The 26381-nt window shown below is 45.4% G+C and overlaps 1 protein-coding gene across 3 annotated transcripts in view; it reads left to right on the top strand.

The window, feature by feature from the left end:
- Positions 1–624: 624 nt before the first annotated feature.
- The window catches only part of osbpl1a (oxysterol binding protein-like 1A), a 298479-nt gene continuing 272722 nt past the window's right edge, over positions 625–26381 (top strand). For all 3 annotated transcript variants that reach the window (XM_072468513.1, XM_072468514.1, XM_072468515.1), the window contains exon 1: positions 625–728. The gene's annotated coding sequence lies outside the window, so the exon portion shown is untranslated. The remainder of the gene's footprint in view (positions 729–26381) is intronic.

Genomic DNA, 26381 nt, shown 5'->3' on the forward strand with positions numbered 1-26381 from the left:
CAAACTGTTTGGGCGCGGTTCTCATTTTGGGCCTCTCCCGCTATTCACCGGTCTCGTTTCGCTCGAGCGAGAACGTAACAAATCCGGAAAGCTCTTTGTCAAAAACACCAAGGTCTTTGAGCCTGAGTAACTGGGGCAGTTTAATCGGGATCAGTCGAACATCCCTGCTCTGGGCCTTGCTTATTCCAATACAATTCCTGAATTAACATTTCATCCCTATTGTCTCCGGGACAACCTGAAAGGTTGGCAGCCTCTTTCAGCAGAAGGAGAGGCAGATTTTCTATTTGATAATAATCTTGATTGTCACAAATAGGCTTAGATTAACACTGCACCATCTTCTGAAGTTAACAGTTCAAAGCGGGCGCTACATCCCCAATTACAATGGAGCTGGTGCACAGGGGCAGGATTTTTAATTTGCATCTTGCTGGAGGGGATTCGCTCCCTCTCTGTATTGCTAGAAGGGACTCCCTCTCCCCTCACTGTGCAGTTAAGATCGGATAGGGATCGAGGCTGTCGGCAGCAGGGTTTTCAACGTGAGTCCGGGAGTTCTCCTGCTGTTTCGAGGTTTGTCCTGTGCGGCTTTCGGTCTGCGTTGTAAACAGGAACTCCCTCCCCTGGGGAATCCCTGTGTTAGCTACATGCTCAGAATGGTTACATTGTAGTCACGCGCCCCACTGCAACCCGGCTGGAGGCTCCTGCACTGCTCACTTGTGCTGTCATTGCAACAGGTAAAAGAAACAAACAGGACATGGGGTGGGGGTGCAAGGTAGTGATCACAATTGCAGTGAATCACTTTGCTGTTGTCTGTGCCGATCTGATGGAAGAACATGACTGCTCGTATTGGACCACAGCAGGGCACGAGGGGGGGGGGGTGCTTTGTTGGTTGGTTGCAGGGGTTTGGGGTACAAACTTTACTCAATTCCCAGTTATTCTCCGCTCGACTTGCAGCCGAGAAAGTTCTGTCCTTGAGGGGGGGAGGCACAGATTTAATTGGCTAAGGCAGCAAAAAAAAAAACCCTAAGGAAGAAAACAGGCACTTTCACTTGGGGCTGCAATGCCCTGCCCGAGGGTGTGGTGGAGACGAGAGTCGATTGTGACTGTCGAAAGAGAATTATTGCCCGAGAGGCTGATTTGCAGGGTTCAAGGGGAAGGGGCGTGGGGTGAGATTAGCCCAGTTGCTGTGGCAGAGAGCCGGCAGGAATTTGAGGGGGACCAAATCACCCCCTGTGCTGTAGCCATTCTAGATTTTCAGAAGATCTGTCACCGTGCTGTTGCTGGGTCACATTCACAAAAACACAAACTCCCAAATGTTATTTTCGTAATTGGTTTCAGAATGTGCAATTTCTGTATTAACCAAAGGATGGTATTTCGAACTCGGAACAATGTTTTCCTTCCTGTAGCAAATTGACAAAACCTTGGATGTTTTTCCACAGAATTGCAACGCTGCACCGATAGTGTCTTGAGATGGATAGAAAACTGGTTAGCAAACAGGAAGCAAAAAGTTGGAATAAATAGGGGTGGGATTGTTCGTCCTGCCGTACCTGTTTTCTGATGCGGCGCCCCCCCGCTGGCAGTGGGATCCTCCGTCCCGGCAACCGCCATTGGGGTTTCCCATTGTGGGAACCCCCACGCGTCTGGAAATCCGCGGGCGTGAGTGCGCTGCCGACGAAACGGAGAATCCCGTCGACGGAGGATCCAGCCCTGGGTCTTTTTCTGATTGGCAGGCAGTGAATAATGGGGTACAGCAGGGATCTGTGCTAGGACCCCAACTGTTCACATTATATATTAACGATGTGGATCGGGGACTAAATGCATTATCTCCAAATTTAATAAAAATAAGTAAATAATCTTTATTGTCACAAGTCAGCTGACATTAACAAGGCAATGAAGTTACTGTGAAAACCCCCTAGTCGCCACATTCCGGCGCCTGTTCGGGTACACGGAGGGAGAATTCAGAATTCTCAGTTGGTACGGGAATTGAACTCGCGCTGCTGGTCTTGTTTTGGATCATGAATGAGCTGTCTAGCCCACTGAGCAGATGATACAAAGTTGGGTGGGAGGGTGAGCTGTGAGGAGGATGCAGAGATGTTTCAGTGGGATTTGGACTGGCTGAGTGAGTGATTACATGCAAGACAGGTGCAGTATAATGTATCTAAATGTGAGGTTATCTGCTTTGGTAGTAAAAATAGGAAGGCAGATTTTTATTTGAATGGGTGTAAATTGATAGAGGTGGATACTCAGCGAGTCCTCGTGCGTCAGTCGCTGAAAGTATGCACGTAGGTACAGCAGGCAGTAAAGAAGGCAAATGGTATGTTGGATTTCACAGTGAGAGGATTGGAGTACAGGGATAGGTATGTTTTACTGCAATTGTATAGGGCATTGGTGAGGCCACACCTGGAGTATTGTGGGCAGTTTTGGTCTCCTTATCTGAGGAAGGATGTTCTTGCTGTGGAGGGAGAGCAGCGAAGATTTACCAGGCTGATTCCTGGGATGGCGGGACTGTCATATGGGGAGAGACTAAATCGGTTTGAATCATTTATCTCAAGAGGCTTGGAATATAAAAGCAGGGATATACTTCTGAAGCTTTATAAAGCATTAGTTAGGCCCCATTTAGAATACTGTGAGCAATTTTGGGCCCTACACCTCAGGAAGGACATACTGGCACTGGAGCGGGTCCAGCGGAGATTCACACGGATGATCCCAGGAATGGTAGGCCTATCATACGATGAACGTCTGAGGATCCTGGGATTATATTCATTGGAGTTTAGGAGGTTGAGGGGAGATCTAATAGAAACTTACAAGATAATGAATGGCTTAGATAGGGTGGACATAGGGAAGTTGTTTCCATTAGCAGGGGAGACTAGGACCCGGGGGCACAGCCTCAGAATAAAAGGGAGTCACTTTAGAACAGAGATGAGGAGAAATTGCTTCAGCCAGAGAGTGGTGGGTCTGTGGAATTCATTGCCACAGAGGGCGGTGGAGGCCGGGACGTTGAGTGTCTTTAAGACAGAGGTTGATAAATTCTTTATTTCTCGAGGAATTAAGGGCTATGGAGAGAGAGCGGGTAAATGGAGTTGAAATCAGCCATGATTGAATGGTGGAGTGGACTCGATGGGCCGAATGGCCCTTCTTCCGCTCCTATGTCTTATGGTCTTATATTCATTGGAGTTTAGAAGAGTGAGAGGGGATCTCATAGAAACTTACAAAATTCTAACAGGATTAGACAGGGTAGATTCAGAAAGAATGTTCCCAATGGTGGGGAATCCAGAACTAGGGGTCACAGTTTGAAGATAAGGGATAAACCTTGGCGGCACGGTAGCACAGTGGTTAGCACTGTTGTTTCATGATGCCAGCGACTGGTCCTCCCCTATCTATTGTGGTTGAAATCTCCTCAAAAGAACTCTCGGCAATTTGTCAGATATGATTTCCCCTTCATGAAATCACTCGGACTCTGCTCGATCGGATTATGACTTTTCCAAATGCGCTGCTATTCTCTCCTTAATAACCGATTCTGATATTTTTCCAATAACAGAAGTTGAACTAACTGGTCTGTAGTTTCCTGCATTTTCCCTCCTTCCATTTTTGATCAAAGGTACCACACTGGGAGTTTTCCAATCCTTTGACACAGTTCCAAAATCTAAGGAATTTTGGAAAATGACTACCAATGCATCCATGATCTCAGTAATTATCTCCTTTTAAGATCCTGGGGTACAAACCATCAGGACGACTTTTCATCCTTTAACTCCATTCGTTTGTCTAAAACTAATTCTCTGGTGATGGGGCAGCACGGTGGCGCAGTGGTTAGCACTGCAGCCTCACGGCGCCGAGGTCCCAGGTTCGAGCCCGGCTCTGGGTCACTGTCCGTGTGGAGTTTGCACATTCTCCATTGTCTACGTGGGTTTCGCCTCCACAACCCAAATATGTGCAGGCTCGGTGGATTGGCCGCGCTTAATTGCCGATTAATTGGAAAAAATGAATTGGGCACTCTAAACTTATTTATTTTTTAATTCTCTGGTGATAGTGACTGTATTTAATTCCTCCCCCATCCCTATTTCTGGGATGCTTGTAATATTCTCTCCAGTAAAGACGCTGCAAAAATTATTCTCTACCATTTCCTTGTTGCCCCATAATTAGTTCTCCACTTTCATTCTCTGAGGGGCTAATGCTTTCTTTTACTCCTCTCTTCCTTTAAATGTACTTTAAAAATTCTTATTGCCTGCTTTTAAGTTTCTCCTTTAAAAAAAATTATTTTTAGTCCATCTTTGCTGCATTCTAACTCTATCCCACTCTTTTTTGATTTGATTTATTATTGTCACATGTATTAGTATACAGTGAAAAGTATTGTTTCTTGCATGCTGTACAAACAATGCATACCGTACATAGGGAAGGAAGGAGAGACTGCAGAATATAATGTTACAGTTGTAGCAAGGTGTAGAGAAAAGATCAATTTAATGCGAGGTAGCTCCATTCAAAAGTCTGATGGCAGTAGGGAAGAAGCTGTTCTTGAGTCGGTTGGTACGTGACCTCAAACTTTGGAATCTTTTTCCTGATGGAAGAAGGTGGAAGAGAGTATGTCCGGGGTGCGGGAGTCCTTAATTATGCTGGCTGCCTTTCCGAGGCAGCGGGAATTATAGACGGAGTCAATGGATGGGAGGCTGGTTTGCGTGATGGACTGGGCTACATTCACGTCCTTTTGTAGTTTCCTGCGGTCTTGGGCAGAGCAGGCTCCATACCAAGCTGTGATACAACCAGAAAGATTGCTTTCTATGGTGCATCTGTAGATGTTGGTGAGGGTCGTAGCTGACATGCCAAATTTCCTTAGTCTTCTGAGAAAGTAGTGTCGTTGGTGGGCTTTCTTAACTATAGTGTCGGCATGGGGGGACCAGGACAGGCTGTTGGTGATTTGTACACCTAAAAGCTTGAAGCTCTCGACCCTTTCTACTTCGTTCCCGTTGATGTAGACAGGGGCATGTTCTCCACTACGCTTCCTGAAGTCGATGACAATCTCCTTCGTTTTGACGACATTGAGGGAGAGATTATTGTCGTCGCACCAGTTCACCAGATTCTCTATCTCAGTCCTATACTCTGTCTCGTCATTGTTTGAAATCCGACGCACTACGGTGGTGTCATCAGCAAATTTGTGAATCGAGTTGGAGGGGAATTTGGCCACACAGTCATAGGTGTATAAGGAGTATAGTAGGGGGATGAGGACACAGCCTGTGGGGCACCAGTGTTGAGGATGATCGTGGAGGAGGTGTTGTTGCCTATCTTTACTGATTGTGGTCTGTAGGTTAGAAAGTTCAGGATCCAGTCGCAGAGGGAGGAGCCGAGGCCAAGGCCACGGAGTTTGGAGATGAGTTTCGTAGGAATGATGGTGTTGAAGGCTGAGCTGTAGTCGATAAATAGGAGTCTGACATCGGTGTCTTTGTTATCTAGGTGTTCCAGGGTAGAGTGCAGGGCCATGGAGATGGTGTCTGCTGTGGACCTGTTGCAGCGGTAGGCGAACTGTAGTGGATCAAGGCAATCCGGGAGGCTGGAGTTGATTCGTGCCATGATTAACCTTTCGAAGCAGTTCTGGCTTGCCATTGTCCTTTGTATGTTTCCGCTTTCCAACTTAATACTCTCCTTAACTTCCTTAGTTATCCATGGTAGATTTTTCCTCCCCCTAGAATCTTTCCTCGTCGTTGGGGTGTATTTTTGTTGGGAGTCATGAATTATCTCTCTAAATGTCTGCTATTGCTCATCCATTGTCTTGCCCACTAACCCACATGACCAGTCCACTTTGGCCAATTCCATCCTCATATCTTCATAATTCCCCTTTTAAGTTTAACACTGATATTTCAGTCCCAATGTTCTCGTACTCCAGCTGAATTCTAAATTCTGTGATCACTACTTCCTAGGGAATCCTTACCTTTGAGATCATTTATTAAACCTGCTTCATTTCACATTACCAGATCCAAAATACCCAGAACCCGAGGTGGCTCCATAACATGTTGCTCCCGGAAACCATCCCGCAAGCACTCTCCTTGAATTCATTCTCCTGGCTGCCATTTCCAATTTCATGAGCCCAATCCATATGAAAATTAAAGTCACCCATGATTAAAGCAGTGCTCTTTTTATATACATTCGTCATTTCTTGATTTTAAACTCTTTCCTACAGTGTAGCTAGTTTTCAGGGACCACCTACCACTCTCTTCCACCCTTTGGTATTTGTCACTTCCACACAAATCAATCCCACATCCCCTGAGGCTAGATCGTCCCTCAGAACTGTATTTACTTCCTCTCTGATTAGCGGAGCTACCCCACCGACTTTTCCTTCCTGCCCTTCCTTCCTAAAAGTCAAATAACCTGAATATTGATTTCCCAACTTTGATCCCGTTGCATCCATGTCTCAATCATGGTGATCCGGTGGGCAGCACGGTGGGCACAGTGGTTAGCACTGCTGCCTCACGGCGCCGAGGTCCCAGGTTCGATCCCGGCTCTGGGTCACTGTCCGTGTGGGGTTTGCACATTCTCCCCGTGTCTGCGTGGGTCTCACCCCCACAACCCAAAGATGTGCAGGGTAGGTGGATTGGCCGCGCTAAATTGCCCCTTAATTGGACAAAAATTAATTGGGCACTGTAAATTTACAAAACAAAAGTCATGGTGATCAGATCATATCAATTTAATCTATTTGTTCCGTCAGTGCATTTATCTTGCTTTTTTAATGCTATGTGCATTAAGATACAGAACTCTGAATTTTGTTTTTCTTCCGTTTTTCCGCTAAGCCCATCTCCAGGGACAGTGGAGCCGTTGTTTGTGTTTTGCCTTTTATTCCCACGTCTTCCTATCTTGCTGCCACTTTTTTTCTGCCTTTTGTTTTGAACCCAGTTTCCATCCCCTCTAACTCCCTGCTCGGATACCCAGGTAACCCAGAGTTTGGGAGTTCAGATCCAACCATGGTAGTTTGTGAATTTGCCTTTGCTTTTTGTTTGAAGCTGACTATATATTTATAGTGTCCCCCTTTAATACAGTAAAACACCCTAAGGAGCCTCGGATGAAAGAAAATGACACCAAACCTCATGAGTTATTTGGTCAGGTGACAAAGTGATCAGTGGTTAGCGCTGTTGCTTCACAGCTCCAGGGTCCCAGGTTCGATTCCCGCCTTGGATCACTGTGCGGAGTCTGCACGTTCTCCCCGTGTCTGCGCGGGTTTCCTCCGGGTGCTCCGGTTTCCACCCACAAGTCCCGAGAGACGTGCTGTTAGGTAATTTGGACATTCTGAATTCTCCATCCGTGTACCCGAGTATGGCGATTAGGGAATTTTCACAGTAACTTCATTGCAGTGTTAATGTAAGCTTACTTAATAAAGATTATTATTATTATTATTATTATTAAAGAGGTAGGTTTTAAGGAGTTTTGAAGAGGAAAGTAATTTCAAGAGGCGGAGAGATTTGGGCAGGAAATTTCTTGGGGGCCCAGCAACTAAACGCCCGGCCACCAATGATGGAGCGACTAAAATTGTGCTTGGGTTAAGGCCAGCATGAGGAGAGAATTGTGGGGTTGGAGGGAATTACTGAGATAGGGAGGGGTGAGGCCAGGGAGGCAACTGAAAACAAGGATGGGAATTTCAAAATCAAAGCTATGGATCAGAGGATAGGGTAGCTGTTGAACAGGCAGAAATATTGTGCAGCAAGTCTGTGAGGAAGGATAGACAGTTGATAGGGCAAAGTTGCACTCAATAGAATGGGTTAAAGTGTGTCTGTTTCAATGCAAGGAGTGTCAAGAATAAGGGAGATGAACTTAGAGCATGTAACAGTACTTGGAACTACGGTGTTGTGGCCATTACGGAGACATGGATTTCACAGGGGCAGGAATGGTTGTTAGATGTTCCGGGGTTTAGATGTTTTCAGAAGAATAGGGAGGTAGGTAAAAGAGGAGGGGGAGTGGCACTGTTAATTAGGGAGTGCACCACCGCTGCAGAAAAGGTGGTAGTTGAGGAGGGTATGTCTACTGAGTCAGTATGGGTGGAAGTCAGAAACAAGAAAGGAGCAGTCACTTTATTGGGAGTTTTCTATAGACCCCCCAATAGCAGCAGAGAGATAGAGGAACAGATTGAGCGGCAGATCTTGGAAAAGTGCAGAAGTAACAGAGTTGTTGTCATGGTGACTTCAACTTCCCTAATATTGACTGGAACCTCCTTAGTGCAAATGGTTTGGATGGAGCAGATTTTGTCAAGTGTGTACAGGAAAGATTCATGACTCGATATGTAGATAGGCCGACTAGGGGGGAGGCCATATTGGACTTGCTGCTTTGAAACGAACCAGGCCAGGTGTCAGATGTCTACCGCGGTGGGAGAGCATTTCGGTGACAGTGACCACAACTCCGTGACCTTTACCATTGTCATGGAGAGGGATAGGAACACACAGTATGGGAGTGTATTTAATTGGGGGAGGGGAAATTATACTGCTATCAGACAGGAGCTGAGGAGCATAAAGTGGGAACAATTGTTCTTGGGGAAGTGATTAACAGTAATGTGGGGGCTGTTTAAGGAGAACTTGGTGCGAGTGCTGAATTGTTTTGTCCCACTGAGACGAGGAAGGAATGGTAAGGTGAAGGACCCTTGGATAACAAGAGAAGTGGAGCTTCTAGTCAAGAGGAAGGAGGAAGCTTACGTAAGGTTGAGGAAGCAAGGATCTGACTCGGCTCTAGAGGGTTACAAGGTAGCCAGAAAGGAACTCAAAAATGGACTGAGGAGAGCTAGAAGGGGGCATGAAAAAGCCCTGGCAGGAAGGATTAGGGAAAACCCCAAGGAATTCTACACTTTTGTGAGAAATAAGAGGATGATCAGAGTGAGAGTCGAGCCGATCAGGGATATTGGAGGGAACTTGTGCCTAGAGTCTGAGGAGATGGGGGAGGCCCCAAATGAATATTTTGCTACAGTAATCACTAGAGAGAGAGAACAGTGTGAACCAGGTTAATAGACTCAAACAGGTTGATATTAAGAAGGAGGGTGTGCTGTAATTTTGAAAAGCATCGGGCTAGATAAGTCCCCTAGGCCTGACCGGATATATCCAAGATTACTACGGGAAGCGAGGGAGGAGATTGCTGAGCCGTTGGCGATGATCTTTGCGTCCTCACTCTCCACTGGAGTAGTACCGGATGATTGGAGGGAGGTGAATGTTGTTCCCCTATTCAAGGAAGGGAATAGGGAAATCCCTGGGAATTACAGACCAGTCAGTCTTACGTCTGTGCTGAGCAAAATATTGGAAAGGATTCTGAGAGATAGGATTTATGATTATTTAGAAAAACATAGTTTGATTAAAGATAGTCAGCATGGCTTTGTGAGGGGCAGGTCATGCCTCACAAGCCTCATTGAATTCTTTGAGAATGTGACGAGACACATTGATGAAGGTCGGGCAGTGGATGTGGTGTATATGGATTTCAGTAAGGCATTTGATAAGGTACCCCATGGTAGGCTCATTCAGAAAGTTAGGGGGCATGGGATACAGGGAAATTTGGCTGTCTGGAGACAGAATTGGCTGGCCGAAAGAAGACAGCGAGTGGTAGTGGATGGAAAGTATTCCGCCTGGAGGTCAGTGACCAGTGGTGTCCCGCAAGGATCTATTCTGGGACCTCTGCTCTTTGTGTTTTTTATAAATGACTTGGATGAGGAAGTGGAAAGGTGGGTTAGTAAGTTTGCCGAAGACACGAAGGTTGGGGGAGTTGTGGATAGTGTTGAGGGTTGTTGCAGGTTACAACAGGACATTGACAGGATGCAGAGCTGGGCTGAGAAGTGGCAGATGGAGTTCAACCTTGATAAATGTGAAGTGATCCATTTTGGAAAGTCGAATTTGAATGCTGAATACAGGGTTAAAGGCAGGATTCTTGGAAGTGTGGAGGAACAGAGGGATCTTGGGGTCCATGTACATAGATCCCTCAAAGTTGCCACCCAGGTTGTTAAGAAGGCGTATGTTGTGTTGGCTTTCATTAACAGGGGGATTGAGTTGAAGAGCCACGAGGTTTTGCTGCAGCTTTATAAAACTCTGGTTAGACCACACTTGCAATATTGTGCCCAGTTCTGGTCGCCTCATTATAGGAAGGATGTGGATGCTTTGGAGAGGGTACAGAGGAGATTTACCAGGATGCTGCCTGGACTGGAGGGCATATCTTATGAAGAAAGGTTGAGGGAGCTAGGGCTTTTCTCACTGGAGCAAAGAAGGCAGAGAGGTGACTTGATAGAGGTGTACAAGGTGATGAGAGGCATGGATAGAGTGGATAGCCAGAGACTTTTCCCCAGGGTGGAAATGGCTGTCACGAGGGGACATAATTTGAAGGTGATTAGAGGAAGGTATAGGGGAGATGTCAGAGGTAGGTTCTTTACACAGAGAGTGGTGGGTGTGTGGAACGCACTGGCAGCAGAGGTGGTGGAGTCAGAGTCATTAGGGACATTTAAGCGACTCTTGGGCAGGCACATGGACAGCAGTAAATTGAAGGGGTGTAGGTTAGGTTGAAAGCCATGATTGAATGGTGGAGTGGACTCGATGGGCCGAATGGCCTTACTTCCGCTCCTATGTCTTATGGTCTTATGAGTGTCTTTAAGACAGAAGTTGATAAATCTTAGATTAGGATAAATGGTCGGCACAGCATCGTGGGCTGAAGGGCCTGTATTGTGCTGTACTGTTCTATATTCTATGTTCTAAAGCTTGACAGGAGCCAAAGTTCAGGGGCGATGGGGGAAACAGGACTTCCTGCAAGTTATGACACAGGCAGCAGACTTTCTTTCATGGAAGGTGGAATGTGGAAGACCAGCCAAGGGTACTTTGGAATAGTCAAGTCTCGAGGTAACAAAGGCATTCATGACGATATCAGCAACAGATGATTGTGTCCAATATCCGAAAAAAGGCCTTTGGTATATAGAGCATTACAGAGCAGTACAGGCTCTTCGGCCCTCGATGTTGCGCCGACCTGTGAAACCACTCTAAAGCCCATCTGCACTATTCCCTTATCGTCTATCTGTCTATCCAATGAGTGCTGAGACAGGGCGATATTACAGAGGTGGAAATAGGCAGACTTAGTGATGGTGAGAATATGTGGTCAGAAGCTCATCTCTGGGCGCAGTATGACAACAAGGTTGCGAAAAGAGCAAAATAAAAAAGAAATACGGATGAAGTGGGCAAAGCTTCTGGCTTGTTGCAAGAATGTAGCTGGTTCTCTGCTTGGGGGCGCTGGAGGCCAAGTTTGGGTTGACGAGGGGGAATGAATTCCGGTATATTCAGGTGCGGGACTTTTTGCGCAGGCAGGTGCCATCTTTTCCACTCTTGCCACTAAGGGGGATCCAAGATAGGGTCGTGTCTCGAGGATGGGTGGGGAGGGAAGTGTCTCGGATATTTACAAGGAGCTCATGGGGGCGGAGGAGACGCAGACCGAGGAGCTGAGGCACAGATGGGAGGAGGAGTTGGGAGGGGAGATTGGGGAAGGCCTGTGGGTGGACGCGCTGAGCAGGGTCAATGGGACTGCAACATGTGTCAGGCTTGGCCTGATTCAGTTTCAGGTCGTCCACCGGGCCCACGTGACAGTGTCCCGGATGAGCAGATTCTTCGGCGTGGAGGACAGGTGTGTAAAGTGTCTGAGAGGACCGGCAGACCATGTCCACATGTTTTGGGCGTGTCCAAAATGTAGGAGATACTGGCAGGGGTTCGAGGACGTCATGTCTGGAGTATTGAACATAAGGGTGGCAATGGGCCCGGAGGTGGCGATTTTTGGGGTTTCAGAGGCCCCGGAAGTCCAGGGGGAGAAAGAGGTCGATGTCTTGGCCTTTGCTTCCCTGGTCGCCTGGAGACGGATACTTCCAGCTTAGAGGGACTCAAACCCACCGAAGTCGGAAGCCTGGCTGTCAGACATGGCGAGTTTCCTGGGCTTAGAGAAAATCAAGTTCGCCTTGAGAGGGCCGTTGTTAGGGTTCGCCCGGAGGTGGCAACCATTCATTGACTCCTTTGCGGAGAATTAATCGTCAGCGGGGGAGGGAGGGGGGGGGGGGGAGGGTTAGGGGAATGTAGTATAGGGGGTCAATTAGGCAGATCTGGGTGAGACAGGTTACGGCAATTGCACTGTGTACTTTGTTTATTGTACAGTCCTTTTGTTTTCACGTTCTGTAATTCTACTGTTTACAATGCCAAAAAATACCTCATTAAAATTTTTTATCAAAAAAAAAGAATGTAGCTGGTTCTCATGTACATAGTGTCACTGAACAAAGACATCACGGCTTTCCGTCTTCCACTCCAGGAACTCATAAGAATACCAAATGCAAAGGGAACAACAATTTATGCTTCAAGAGCAGAGAGTTCTTCTTTGACAAGTGGACTCTGGTAGAAGCATTGCCATGGAGAATGCACCAGTTAACTGATGACTGACAGTTGACTGCAAGCCATGTTTAAAAACAAACCAGGCATGTTGACTCTGATCAAGATATTGCCCTGGAAAATGAACCAGAAAATGACAGTCAACTGTTTTATTCAGGTGCAATGTGTGTAGATGTTCCTTCTGTCTATAAAGGAGGGGACCCGGTGCATTAATATATGTAGCTTTTGTGTGCGTAAGTGAGCTACACTGCGAGCCTGACTGATAATCTTAAATTGGTTGTCAGTGTAATTCTCAGCACAATCAGGATTTTTCATAATATGTTGCCCAATTGTGGAAACGTGGCTAAAGTTGGACAGTGTTTTGAGTTTTACAAGTAAGGGCTGTTTGGGTGCGGTCTGGACCTTGCCCATTGTGAAAAGTGGCTGGGACAAGTCATTCGATGCGATCCGGCAGCCAGTCTTAGGTATGTCAGGCCGACACACCTGGCATCACACCGGCATTGAAATTCATAGACCACATCACTGATTTGTGTGGTGGGCAGAATGTCTTTTTGGCTTAACGGTTGTATCCTGTTGGTGGTGAATACCACTCGTGTTGCTGCTGCATCGTTAGCAGCGTAAAACGGCTAACTTCACCTGTTGCTCAAACTTTGGAGACTCCTTACCCTTCACGGTAATCTGAAGCAGAAAGTGACGGCCTTAGCTGAGCAATGATCTGATCAGGGCAGCCATTATCCCGCAGGATAGCTTTCATGTCCTATCTCAGCAGGTTGGGTCCTATTTATAACATTGCGGCTAAAGCAATTTTTATAACGTGTGGAGCTGTGTGAATCCCAATGTATATATTGTCCAGTGAAGTCTGATTCTGGAACACTCTAACAGATTTCTCAAGCAGCTACGTTGAGGAAAGGAAGCTAATTTGGCTGCTCCATTTCAACGGTGAATTTTAGCACAGGATCATGCCCTTTAAGCTGTTTAAGGAGATCTTCACAGCAACTGCAGCTTCAAATACCGCAAGGGTATCGTCTACGTATCAGAAATGTGTAAGGGATGGGAGGTTAGAGGCCATTCCATCAAACACATGTTTCCCATGGAAGCCAAGAAAGATGTTTGCGAGAACTGGGCCTAGAGGGGCCCAGATCCCATGGCGACAGCACCTATCTGGATTATTCTTGAAGGCCCCGCCTTCTCAACCTTGTCCCTCGCCTGTGGCGTTGTGACACTCTGGTTAAATCACCGCCAGTCAGCTCTCCCCCTCAAGAGGGGAAAGCAGCCTATGGTCATCTGGGTTATGGCGACATTACCTTTACCCAGCGCTGCAACGCATATGTCCATGTCTTGGTTTAGCAGTGAATAGGCCAGGAATGTCGAATGAGCGCATGACCACGGCTACCGACATGCAAGTGGCCGATCCGATGGATACAAGTTCAGATCCATCGTTAAGATTGGCATTTTGTTAATGTGCTTTTAGAAAGGGAAACCTGCTCTTCTTTTGGAGCTTTGGCCTGTAAGGTACGGATCACCACACCTCTGGCAGGGAGCTCGGATCACCACACCTCGGGCAGGGAGCTAAGTTGAGAAGGCGGGCCTTCATGAATGGGCTTTGGTCTGTAAGTAACTCCAGTCCTACATCAACGTGGTTGACAATTCAGCCAAGCCAGGTGGTGGTTACCAAGTCAGTCTGCTGCATCGAGCAGAAATGGGAATAATATCTCTCGATCACTTGGCTGCAATTTAATCATTCGATCACAATCGACAAAGACCCAACCAACAGAATTAACCCCGTGAAGTCCTCAATAATGTTAAATTCAGTCAATCAAATAAATCTGCAACAGCAAAAAGCTAGTCTTGCTAATGGTGACCATGGAACCATTGTTGTAAAGAGCTGGTTCAGCAATGCTCTTTAGGGAAGGAAATCTGCCTTCCTTACCCGGTCTGGCCTACATGTGACTCCAGACCCACAGCAATGACTCTTAACTACCCTCTGAAATGACCAAGCAAGCCACTCAATTCAAGGGCATTTAGGGAAGGGCAACAAATATTGGTCCAGCGAGCGACGTCCACATCCCATTAGTGAATGGAAAAATAACCAAGGGTCCCAATGTTGGCACGGGAACCCAAATGGACGATCCATGTCCCGATTGTTGTTGAGTGTTGTCGGAGCTGCAGTCATCTGAGCAAGTGGGGCGAATTCCATCGCAGTCCTGACTTGTGCCTTGTGGACAGGCTTTGGGAAGCCTCCTCCTCAATCTCCATGGCAGTCAATGATTCCGCCATCACCAAGTCCCCCTCCCACCAGGGTTTTGGAGGTTCCCTTTAACCAGGAATTCAATTGCATCATTAGCTGGACCTCCACGTTCCCATATTACAACAGTTACTACACCTCATTGGCTACTTAATGGGCTGTAACGAGCATTGGATTGAGGGTGTGCAAAGTGCAAGGGAAGTGGAAGTGTCTCTTTGTAGTTGGTGACATGTGTTAATTTATGAGCTTCAGGGGATATTACTCAATGTTCCCTTTTGGGCAATGGATATTACCTTGTGTACGTCTGCATTTGTTCGTTTGGGTGCCTCCTGAGTGTAAGAATACAGGCAGCTTAGGGTGTTTGATTTATGTTTGGACCAAGGCTGTAATGAGTTCAGGAGCTGAGTGGTCTGGGCGGAACCCAAACTGGATGTCAGACAGTATGCTATTGCTGAGTAAGGGCTGCTTCATCGAACTGTTGTTGACATCATCCATCACTTTGCTGATGACTGAGAGTGAACCGGGGCAGTGTTGGATTTGCCCCTTCTGTAGACTGGAAGTACTACTGGATGTTTTTAGGGATGAATGGCTGTCACCAGGTTAGTGGGAATCCTGACCCACACTTGTACAAGGATAGCACAATTGCTTCACAGCGCCAGGGTCCCAGGTTCGATTCCGGCTTGGGTCACTGTCTGTGCGGAGTCTGCACATCCTCCCCGTGTGTGCGTGGGTTTCCTCCGGGTGCTCTGGTTTCCTCCCACAGTCCAAAGATGTGCAGGTTAGGTGGATTGGCCATGGTAAATTGCCCTTAGTGTCCAAAATTGCCCTTAGTGTTGGGTGGGGTTTACTGGGTTATGGGGATAGGGTGGAGGTGTTGACCTTGGGAAGGGCGCTCTTTCCAAGAGCCGGTGCAGACTCGATGGGCCGAATGGCCTCCTTCTGCACTGTAAATTCTATGAAAATAAATAAATTGCAATTATTACCTTTTTCTGATGACCCAAATTGTTGAACAACCATTATTTTAATCTGGCTGACACTGTGTAACCAATTGGTAAACGACAAACTCCGACCAACACTGATGTGATAATGACTGGATAATTTTCCATTTTCCTGATGTTGGTTGAGGGATAAATGTTGGCCAGGACCCCGGGGAAAGTCACACTGCTTCGAAATAGTGGCCCAAGGATCTTTCAGCTTTGCCCAAGATGGCAGAGGGGCCTCAGTTTAATCTTCAGTTGAAAGACTACTCTATTGTTACGTTATTTGCGAAGAACGAGGATCTAATTGTCATCCGAATTCTGTGATTCTGAATATATATCCTGGGGTGCCACATTCACTCTGGCACCAGGCACGAGCTGAATAACAGTCCACCAACCACACAAGAGCAGCAAGAAGAAACACCCCCTGAAGCTCCTGCATTTGCAGTCTTCGCTGTGTTTGGTCCTAACTTGTGGGAACCAATGGACGTAACGGCAGCGGGAGTATCGGCCATAATTCTGTGCTTCAGTCTCACGAGTGGGTTTTGAACCAACGACCTTCTGTCTGAGAAGGTACGGGGGGAGGGAGGGGGGGGGGGGGGGGGAGTTGGAAGGTATTTGGGGTGCTTACAAATCACTCTTTTTGGTCACCTGCACTGCCAGGATGTAATGAACAATAGCATATGGATAAAAATGAGCTAGGCTCAATCTGCATTATGGAAAGTGAACAACACCTGGATTTGAAATCCCAGTGACGGACCTAATCATTCGCGTCCAAAGTAACTTTATCAGAACCCAATGGGCCGTAACTTCCTGGTTCCCCAGTGTCGGATTTTGGGATATCTCAATGATGTGCTGGGGAATCGCTCTCGGACGTTCCCGGCAATTGCCCTGAAGTGCCAACTTCCTCGGGACAATTGCGCTGGGAGCCATCCAACGAAGTGATTTTAAATCGCTAACTATGGTCGGTACTGCCAGTTACACTGAAAGAGTTAGAGGGATAAAAAACCGTCTTAACTTCAGAGCAACGTCTTAATGACCCAGACCGCACCACACATGGGACAAACCCCCAACACCCCCACACTCCCCACCCCCAACTCAGGACCACATCCGTCCATGGTGTTCCTCGCCCCACTTGCACAGGATTCCACTCCCCCCTTCCCCCCCCTTTGCCTAACCTGATCTGGCCGGACCCAACCCGATTCGCAACTCCAGATATCCTACTCTTTTATTCCCCCCCCCCCCCGCCCCAAACTCCGCCCGTGCCCCGTAATGCCACTTGCGTGTTCTCAGACATTTGAATCTCTTGCCTGATGAAAGAAGTTGGAAGAGTGATATTAATGAACCTCGTCAAAAAGAAAAAGGAGGCTTTTGCACAGTCTAGAAGGGTGGGGACAGTCGAAACCCTTGAGGAGTACAAAGAAAGTAGGAAGGTACTGAAGCGGAAATTAGGAGGGCTAGGAGGGGTCATGAAAAGTCCTTGGCAAGTAGGATTAAGGTGAATCCCAAAGCTTTTTATTTGTATGTAAAAAGCAAGAGGGTGGCCAGGGAAACGATTGGACCACTTAAGGACAGTGGGGGGAATCTTATAATTTGAGCCAGAGGAAATGGGTGAGGTACTAAATGAGTACTTTGCATCAGTGCTCATCAAAGAAAGGGACTTTATGGAAGATGATTCTTGGGTAGGGTGTGTGGACAGTCTGGATCATGTTAACATCGACAAGTGTCGTGAGAGTACCTTTAAAAAATGGGTGTTTAAGAAATGTATCTTTAAAAAAAGGGTGTTTATCAGTGATGTCAGAGTGTGGGTGGAGCTGGGCTGTCTGTCAGCTATTTACTTTCATTTTAGGCTGTTTGTTGCAGGGCGTGTTTTAGTTTCGCTTTTAGTGTTGGAGCTGAAACCAGACAAAGCAGGCGTACTGTTCTCTCTGCCATCAAAAGACTATCTCTTGATCATTTGGTGAAGTCAGAATTATAAATGTTCTCAGTAGTGAATGTAAACCTGATGTGCTTCTGTTAAAAGGTGTTTCTTTTGTCTTCTGGATGTTGATTGGGAAGTTATTAAGGATTACTTAGTGTTGTATTCTTTGGGGGTTGTATTTGAATTAATTGTTGCTAAGATGTTCACTGTATGTTTTAAAAAGGTTAACTTGAGTTCATAGAATAAACATTGTTTTGCTTTAAAAAAAAAAAAAACTTTTCCATTTCTGCTGTCCCACACCTGTAGAGTGGGCCGTGTGCTCCCCATACCACAATCTATTAAAAGTTGTGGGTCAGGTGAACTCCATGATGTACTTTGGGGTTCTCTAAACCCTGGCCCATAAAAAATTGGGGGCTCGAGGGGGATAAATGTCTATCTATTGGATTGGCTTAGTGAACTTAAAGACAGTGAGGGGTGAGCATATTGTCGTTGTATTTCAGGTGTGGTATTCTAGTTTAAGTGGGGAGTGTGCTGTGGACAATGGCTCTTTCAGAGGCTCAGAGGTTTTTGGGGGTGGAGACGGTCACACCCAGTACCTTACGGACAGAGACTGTTAGATTTGGCAAGAACATTGCAGTTAACATTACCTGACAAAATGCGAAAAGATGAGGTCATTATGGTGGTGGTTAAGCATTTCAAGTTGCCTGAGATACAGTTTGACTCATTGGAAATGGCAAAAATTCAGTTACAACAATGGAACATGAGAAAGAATTAAAGCAGCTTGAATACGAAAGAGATAGAGCGGAAAAAGAAAGAGAGGGAGAAGAAAGGAGAAAAGAATATCTCCAGCAGAACAAAAAGACAGAGAAAGGGAGATACAGATCAGGGAAAAGGGTAAAGAGAGAGAGTTTGAACTTCAGAAAATGGCCATGAAACATGACAATCAGTTAAAATTGGCAGACGTAAAGGGAAACATCCAGTTGGATGATAGTGATGAGGACAGTGAGAAAGAGAGTCATAGTCAAAGGCTTGGTGGGATTTATTTAAATATGTCCAAGCATTGCCAAGATTTGATGAGAAGGAGGTGGAAGCCTTTTTCATTTCATTTGAGAAGGTAGCTAAACAAATGAAATGGCCACAGGACATGTGGGTATTACTGATTCAAACAAAGCTGGCAGGTAGGGCTAGTGAAGTGTTTGCATCACTACCTCAGGAGGTATCTGGGATGTATGAGGAGATGAAAAAGTCCATCTTAGGGGCATATGAACTAGTGCCTGAAGCCTACAGTCAAAGGTTTAGAAATTTAAGGAAGGAATTTGGTCACATGGAGTTTGAAAGGCTCAAACGGAGTAATTTTGATAGGTGGATAAGGGCTTTGAAAACAGACCAAACGTATGAAGCTCTCGGAGAAATTATACTTTTGGAGGAGTATAAAAATTCAATTCCTGATGTAGTGAGAACTCACGTGGAAGCGCAGAGGGTTAAAACTGCGAGGGTAGCAGCAGAAATGGCAGATGATTATGAATTAGTTCATAAATCAAAGTTTGGTTTCCGACATCAGTTTCAGCCTGTGATGGATAGAAACTGGGGACATGAGAAATACTCAAGTGGTAGAGGTAAAGGTGATCTGATGGGAGATAATAAGGAGAGTGTACCTCAGATTAAAAAGGAAATCCAGGAGGGTGGAAAAGAAATGAAAAGTTTCAAATGTTTTCACTGAAATAAACTAGGCCATGTAAAGTCACAGTGTTGGTGGTTGAAGAAAAGCACTGGGAAGGCTGAAGTGGTAAAACAGGATAAGACAGTGGGGTTTGTTAGAGTGGTGAAGGAAAGCCCAAGGGAAGTGAAGGAGGTGCAAACGATTGTACAGCCTGTTCAAGAAGTGATTGCTAAGAAGGTGCCAGATGTCTTTCAAGAATTTACTTGTGTGGGTAAAGTTTACTCATGTGTATCAGGAGGAGCAGGTAAAGAAGTCAAAATTTTAAGAGATACAGGGGCTAGTCAATCTTTAATGGTAAGAGATGAGGAATTATGTAGTTTGGGAAGAATGTTGCCAGAAAAGGTGGTGATATGTGGAATTCAGGGTGAGAGGAGTAGCGTTCCATTATATAAGGTAAGGTTGGAAAGTCCAGTGAAGAGTGGTGAAGTGGTAGTAGGAGTAATAGATAAACTATCTTGTCCAGGAATACAGTTTATCTTGGGTAATGATATAGCTGGATCTCAGGTGGGAATGATGCCTACTGTGGTTGATAAGCCAGTGGAAAATCAGACAACTAAAGTGTTGGAGGACCAATATCCTGGGATTTTTCTGGATTGTGTAGTAACATGGTCACAAAATCACAGGTTCAGACAAGAGGAGAAATCAAAGAGTGAAGATGAAGTTGAAGTGCAATTTTTGATCAGAAACGATTTTTGATCAGATGGTTGAAAAAGACCAAGAACAGGTGGAGGATGAGGTGGATATTTTTAGTTCAGGAAAATTGGCGGAGTTGCAACAAAAGGATATAGAAATAAATCCGATGTATCAGAAAGCATATACGGAAGAGGAATCTCAGTGTATACCAGAGCGTTATTACCGGAAAAGTGATGTCTTGATGAGGAAATGGAGACCTGTACATATGCAGGCGGATGAAAAGTGGGCAGAAGTTCATCAAGTAGTATTGCCGGTAGGGTATAGAAAGGAGGTGTTGCGAGTTGCACATGAGGTACCAGTGGGAGGTCATTTGGGAATAAGGAAAACTCAAGCTAAAATCCAGAAACATTTTTATTGACCTGGACTACATAAAGGTGTAGTTAAATTTTGTCAATCATGTCACACATGTCAAGTGATAGGGAAACCTCAAGCAGTGATAAAACCAGCACCCCTAATACCCATTCCAGAATTTGAAGAACCTTTTACAAGGGTCCTAATTGATTGCGTAGGACCGCTTCTTAAACCGAAAAATGGGAATCAATATCTTTTGACTATAATGGATGTGTCTACTCGGTTTCCAGATGCCATTCCAGCACGTAATATTGCAGCTAAAAAGATTGGGGAGGGTGATTTAAATGTTTTACTCGATATGGACTACCCACAGAAATACAATCGGATCAAGGAAAGAATTTTACCTCCAGGTTATTCACAGAAGTTATGGATAGCTTAGGAATAAAACAATTTAAATCATCTGCGTACCATCCAGAATCGCAGGGAGCATGAGAAAGATGGCATCAGACATTAAAGACAACGTTGAGGGCTTATTGTCACGATTGAGGATTGGGATAAGGGAATTCCATTCGTACTGTTTGCAATTAGGGATGCATCTAATGAGTCAACCAAATTCAGTCCTTTTGAACTCATTTGTGGGCATGAGATTAAGAGAACCACTTAAATTGATTAAGGAAAAATTGGTGAGCGAGAAATCGGAAATTACATTGTTGGATTACATGTCAAATTTTAGGGAACGATTAAATAGAGCTGGTGAATTGGCTAGGCAACATACAAAAGTTGCACAAAATGTGATGAAACTGGTAGCGGACAAGAAATCCAAAGTTCGTAGTTTTGCCAGTGGAGATAAAGTTTTAGTATTGTTACCAGTGGTAGGTGAGCCTTTAAAAGCTAGGTTTTGTGGACCTTATCAGATTGCAAGGAAATTAAGTGAGGTGAATTATGTGGTACAAACACCAGATAGAAGGAAGACTCACCGAGTGTGGCATGTGAATATGCTTAAAAGATACTTTGAAAGGGAAGGAGAGAAAAAGGAGGCAGTTTTAATGATTCTAACTCAAAGTGACGAACCAAATCCAGATGACCGTGAATTTGACATACCTCAAATTAAATTGGAAAATGAGGATGCTCTTAAAAATTGGGATAAATTGTTGAGTTACCTTCCAAAGGAAAAACGAACTGACCTGAAAGAGTTATTGATATCACATGGGCAAGTTTGTGGAGATAAATTGGGAAGTACTAAAATGGCTACACATGATGTAGATGTGGGAAATGCTGTTCCAATCAAGCAACATCCATATCGACTTAACCCTTTAAAATTGGCACAGGTTAACAAAGAGATTGAGAGTATGCTTACAAATGGCATAATTGAAGTGGGTTGCAGCAAATGGAGCTCACCCATAGTGATGGTACCAAAACCGTGTGGTACCCAATGGTTGTGTGTAGACTATAGAAAGGTTAATGCAGTTACAAGAACGGACTCTTGTCCTATCCCACGTTTGGAGGATTGCATTGAGAAAGTGGGACAATCAGCTTTTATTTCCAAACTGTATTTACTTAAAGATTACTGGCAGGTACCTTTATCCGAAAGGGTGAAGAAGATTTCAGCTTTTGTGACTCCAGATGGTATATACCAATTCAAAGTTGAAATGAAATGAAAATGAAAATCGCTTATTATCACAAGTTATGCCATTTGGCATGAAAAACACCCCAGCCACATTTCAACGGTTAACTAACAAAGTTGTTTCAGGATTACCCAATTGTGCAGTATACATCGACGATCTAGTGATTTTCAGCCAGACGTGGAAAGAACATTTAAAACATCTGATGGAGTTATTCGATCGACTTCAGGAGGCGGGTTTGGTGATAAACCTAGCCAAAAGTGAATTTGCAAAAGCCCAAGTCACTTTCCTTGAGGAGTTTTCAATACCCTCGAGACAAAGGGAAATAATGCGATTTCTTGGCATGAGTGGATTTGATCGAACATTTGTGCAAAGGTTTTGTAGCGTGATTGCTCCACTGATGGACTTGCTGAAGAAATGTTGAAAATATCAGTGGAAAGTGGAGTTTCAACTTGCATTTGACTACCTGAAAGCTGTGATAACCAATGCTCCTGTGTTGGAGATTTACAAGCGACTCTGTGATCAGATAGAACTAAAGTATCTGAATCTAAAGAGACATGCTGAAGTGTCGAGAAATGGACGGATCGTGCAGAGACCTTTTTGTTCAAAGAGACTGTCAATCGAGAAGGATTTCAGTTGGGAGAAGAACAAAAAAAAATGGACTATATTATTATACCTGTTTGCGTGTATTTTTTTTTGAAAGGAAAAAGTATATTTACTGTGTGCATTTCTTAAAGAATAGTGAAAAGGTGAAGAATGAAACCATCTTGAAGTTGCTGGTTTATTTTATTTTCTTGGTGGGGGGAGGTGTCATGTGAGAGTACCTTTAAGAAATGGGTGTTTAAGAAATGTACCTTTAAGAAATGGGTGTTTATCAGTGATGTCAGAGTGTGGGTGGAGTTGGGCTGTCTGTCAGCCTTTTACTTTCGTTTTAGGCTGTTTGCTGCAGGGTGTGTTTTAGTTGCGATTTCAGTGTTGGAACTGAAGCCAGACAAAGTAGGTGTACTGTTGTTCTCTCTGCCATGAAAAGACTATGTCTTGATCATTTGGTGAACTCAGAATTATAAATGTTCTCAGTAGTGAATGTAAACCTGATGTGCTTCTGTTAAAAGGTGTTTCTTTTGCCTTCTGGATGTTGTTTGGGAAGTTATTAAGGATTACTTAGTGTTGTATTCTCTGGGGGTTGTATTTGAATTGATGGTTGCTAAGATGTTCACTGTATGTTAAAAAGGTTAGCTTGGGTTCATAGAATAAACATTGTTTTGCTTTTAAAAAAAATACTTTTCCATTTCTGCTGTACCACACCTGTAGAGTGGGCCGTGTGCTCCCCATACCACAATCTAGTAAAAGTTGTGGATCAGGTGAACTCCATGATACACTTTGGGGTTCTCTAAACCCTGGCCCATAACAAAAGGAGGAGGTATTGGGTCTTTTAAAAGATATTAAGGTAGATAAGTCTCCTGGGCTAGATGGAATTTATTCCAGAATACTGAAGGAAGCAAAGGGGGAAATTGCTGGGGCCTTGACTGACATCTTTGTATCGTCATTGGCTACAGGTGAGATCCCAGAGGACTGGAGAATAGCGAATGTGGTACCGCTGTTTAAGAAAGTTAACAGGGATAATCCTGGAAACTATAGGCCGGTGAGCCTCATGTCGGTAGTAGGTAAATTATTGGAGAGGATTCTCAGGGACAGGATTTATACCCATTTGGAAACAAATGGACTCATTATCGATAGACAGCATGGTTTTGTGAAGTGGAGGTCGTGCCTCACTAACTTGATTGAGTTTTTTAAGGAGGTGACAAAGATGATTGATGAGGGGAGGGTGGTACATGTTGTTTACATGGACTTCAGTAAAGCCTTTGACAAAGTGCCTCAAGGCAGACTGGTACAAATGGTGAAGTCACACGAGATCAGAGATGAGGTGGTAAGATGGATACAGAACTGGCTCGGTCACAGAAGGCAAAGGTTAGCAGTAGAAGGGTGTTTTTCTGAATCGAAGGTTGTGACTAGTGTTCCACAGGGATCTGTGCTGGGGCCTCTGTTGTTTGTAGTTACATAAATGATTTGGAGGCAAATATAGCTGGTCTAATTAGTAAATTTGCAGATGACACCCAAGGTTGGTGAAGTGGCAGATAGTGTTGAGGATTGTCAGAGGATACAGCAGGACATAGGCATAGGTGGAGACTTGGGCAGAGAAATGGCAAATGGAGTTTAATCCAGACAAATGTGAGGTAATGCATTTTAGTAGGTCTATCATAGAGGGGGAATATACAGTAAATGGCAAAACACTTGGGAATGATAATAATTGCTTCTTGTCACAAGTAGGCTTCAATGAATTTACTGTGAAAAGCCCCTAGTCGCCACATTCCGGCACCTGTTCGGGGAGGCCGGTACGGGAATTGAACCCGCACTGCTGGCCTTGTTCTGCATTATAAGCCAGCTGTTTAGCCCACTGTGCTAAACCAACCTGAATATTGAACCTCTGGAACATAGAAAGTGAGAGAGATCTGGGCGTGCAGGTCCACAGATCTTTGCAAGTGGCAACACAAGTGGACAAGGTAGTCAAGAAAGCATACGGAATGCCTGCCTTCATTGGACGGGGCATCGAGTATAAAAACTGGCAAGTCCTGCTACAGTTGTATAGAACCTTGGTAAGATCGCACTTGGAATATTGCGCACAATTCAGGTCGCCACACGAGCAGAAAGATGTGGAGGTTTTGGAAAGGGTGCAGAGGAGGTTTACCAGGATGTTGCCTGGTCTGGGCTGTTAGCTATGCGGAGAGGCAGAATAGACTCGGACTGAGGTTGAGGGGTGAACTGATTGAGGTCTACAAAATAATGAGGGGCATGGATAGAGTGGATGGGCAGGCACTTTTACCTAAGGTCGTGGGGTCACTCACCAGGGGACATAGGTTAAAGGTCCGTGGAAAGGTTTAGAGGAGATGTGCGAGGCAGGTTTTTTACACAGAGGGTGGTGAGTGCCTGGAACGCGTGGCCAGGGGAGGTTGTGGAAGCAGATACATTAACGGCATTCAAACGGCATCTCGACAAATGCACGGTCGCACAGTGGTTAGCACTGCTGCTTCACAGCTCCAAGGTCGCAGGTTCGATTTCGAGCTTGGGTCACTCTTTGTGCAGAGTCTGCACGTTCTCCCCGTGTGTGCGTGGGTTTCCTCCGGGTGCTCTGTTTTTTTCCCACAGTCCAAGGATGTGCAGGTTAGGTGGATTGGCCTTGATAAATTGCCCTAAGTGTCCAAAGGGGTTGGGTGGGTTTGCTGGGTTACGGGTTTGGGGCAGAGGTGTGGGATTAAATAGCGTGCTCTTTCCAAGGGCCTGTGCAGCCTCAATGGGCTGAATGGCCTGCTTCTGCACTGTAAATTCTATGATTCTATGGATAGGATGGGTATCGAGGGATAATGCACAAGGAAGTGCTGAGGAATTTGGCCAAGGTTAGTATAATCACCGGTACAGGCTTGGAGGGCCGAAGGGCCTGTTCTTGTGCTGTATTGTTCTTTGACCTTTGACTGCAAAATATGGCTGTCAAAGGACACGGCTGTGTATCAATACCTGAAACTTTGGAAAGAGTGTCAAAGAAGGATGACCAAAAATCCAGCCAGCTTTGGGAATGACCAGGATCTGTGGGTATGTCCGCGGGGGCAAGTGAACACAAGGGAATGCAAGGCTAATTCTGGCTTTCGTGAAGTGAATTCTGTGCAAAACATTACATTGAGTTAAGCTTAACAGCGCACAGGAGGATGTGGAGTTGACCCTAAAGAAGGGTCCTCTCCCACCAATCCCAGGCAAGGTCAAGCCCAAGATTCGCTTCCCAGTCCCTTCTCATCTTGCGAAGAGGGGAGAGATTAGACGGAAGTAGGAGATAATACTTCCGGCACTGGGCGGCATGGTAGCACAAGTGGATAGCACTGTGGATTCACAGCGCCAGGGTCCCAGGTTCGATTCCCCGCTGGGTCACTGTCTGTGCGGAGTCTGCACGTTCTCCCCGTGTCGGCGTGGGTTTCCTCCGGTTTCCTCCCACAGTCCAAAGTCGTGCAGGTTAGTTGGTGTCCAAAAAAGGTTCGGAGGGGTTATTGGGTTACGGGGATAGGGTGGAAGTGAGGGCTTAAGTGGGTCAGTGCAGACTTGATGGGCCGAATGGCCTCCTTCTGCACTGTATGTTCTATGTTCTAATACCATCTTGAAATAAAACCTGCGCGAGTTTCAGGCCGAGATAAAACCCCTTCCACGAATGTATTTGGAGGTGGTTGAGGAAAGGATGACAAGGAAAGTGAATGAACATACCTACTTGCCTGAAAATTGCCGTAAAGTCTAGATTGTGGCGGGTTAAATTTGGCTGCAAGCTTATTAAAGCCAGCGCAGGACCCATCTGCAAACGTATCAGTAAAATGCTCAAGTCCCCTCTCCCTCCAAAAGGCAAACGGCAATTGGGAAGACAAGAATAAGTTGTTATAACAAATAGGGCTCACAAGCGAAGCAGCGGTGACTTTAAAATGTTGAAAATTGTTTCCATATATTTAAAATAGGAATTACACCGGGGCTTGTGTATTTTG

This window comes from Scyliorhinus torazame, chromosome 11, assembly GCF_047496885.1.
Source record: "Scyliorhinus torazame isolate Kashiwa2021f chromosome 11, sScyTor2.1, whole genome shotgun sequence".
NCBI classification, from domain to species: Eukaryota; Metazoa; Chordata; class Chondrichthyes; order Carcharhiniformes; family Scyliorhinidae; genus Scyliorhinus; species Scyliorhinus torazame.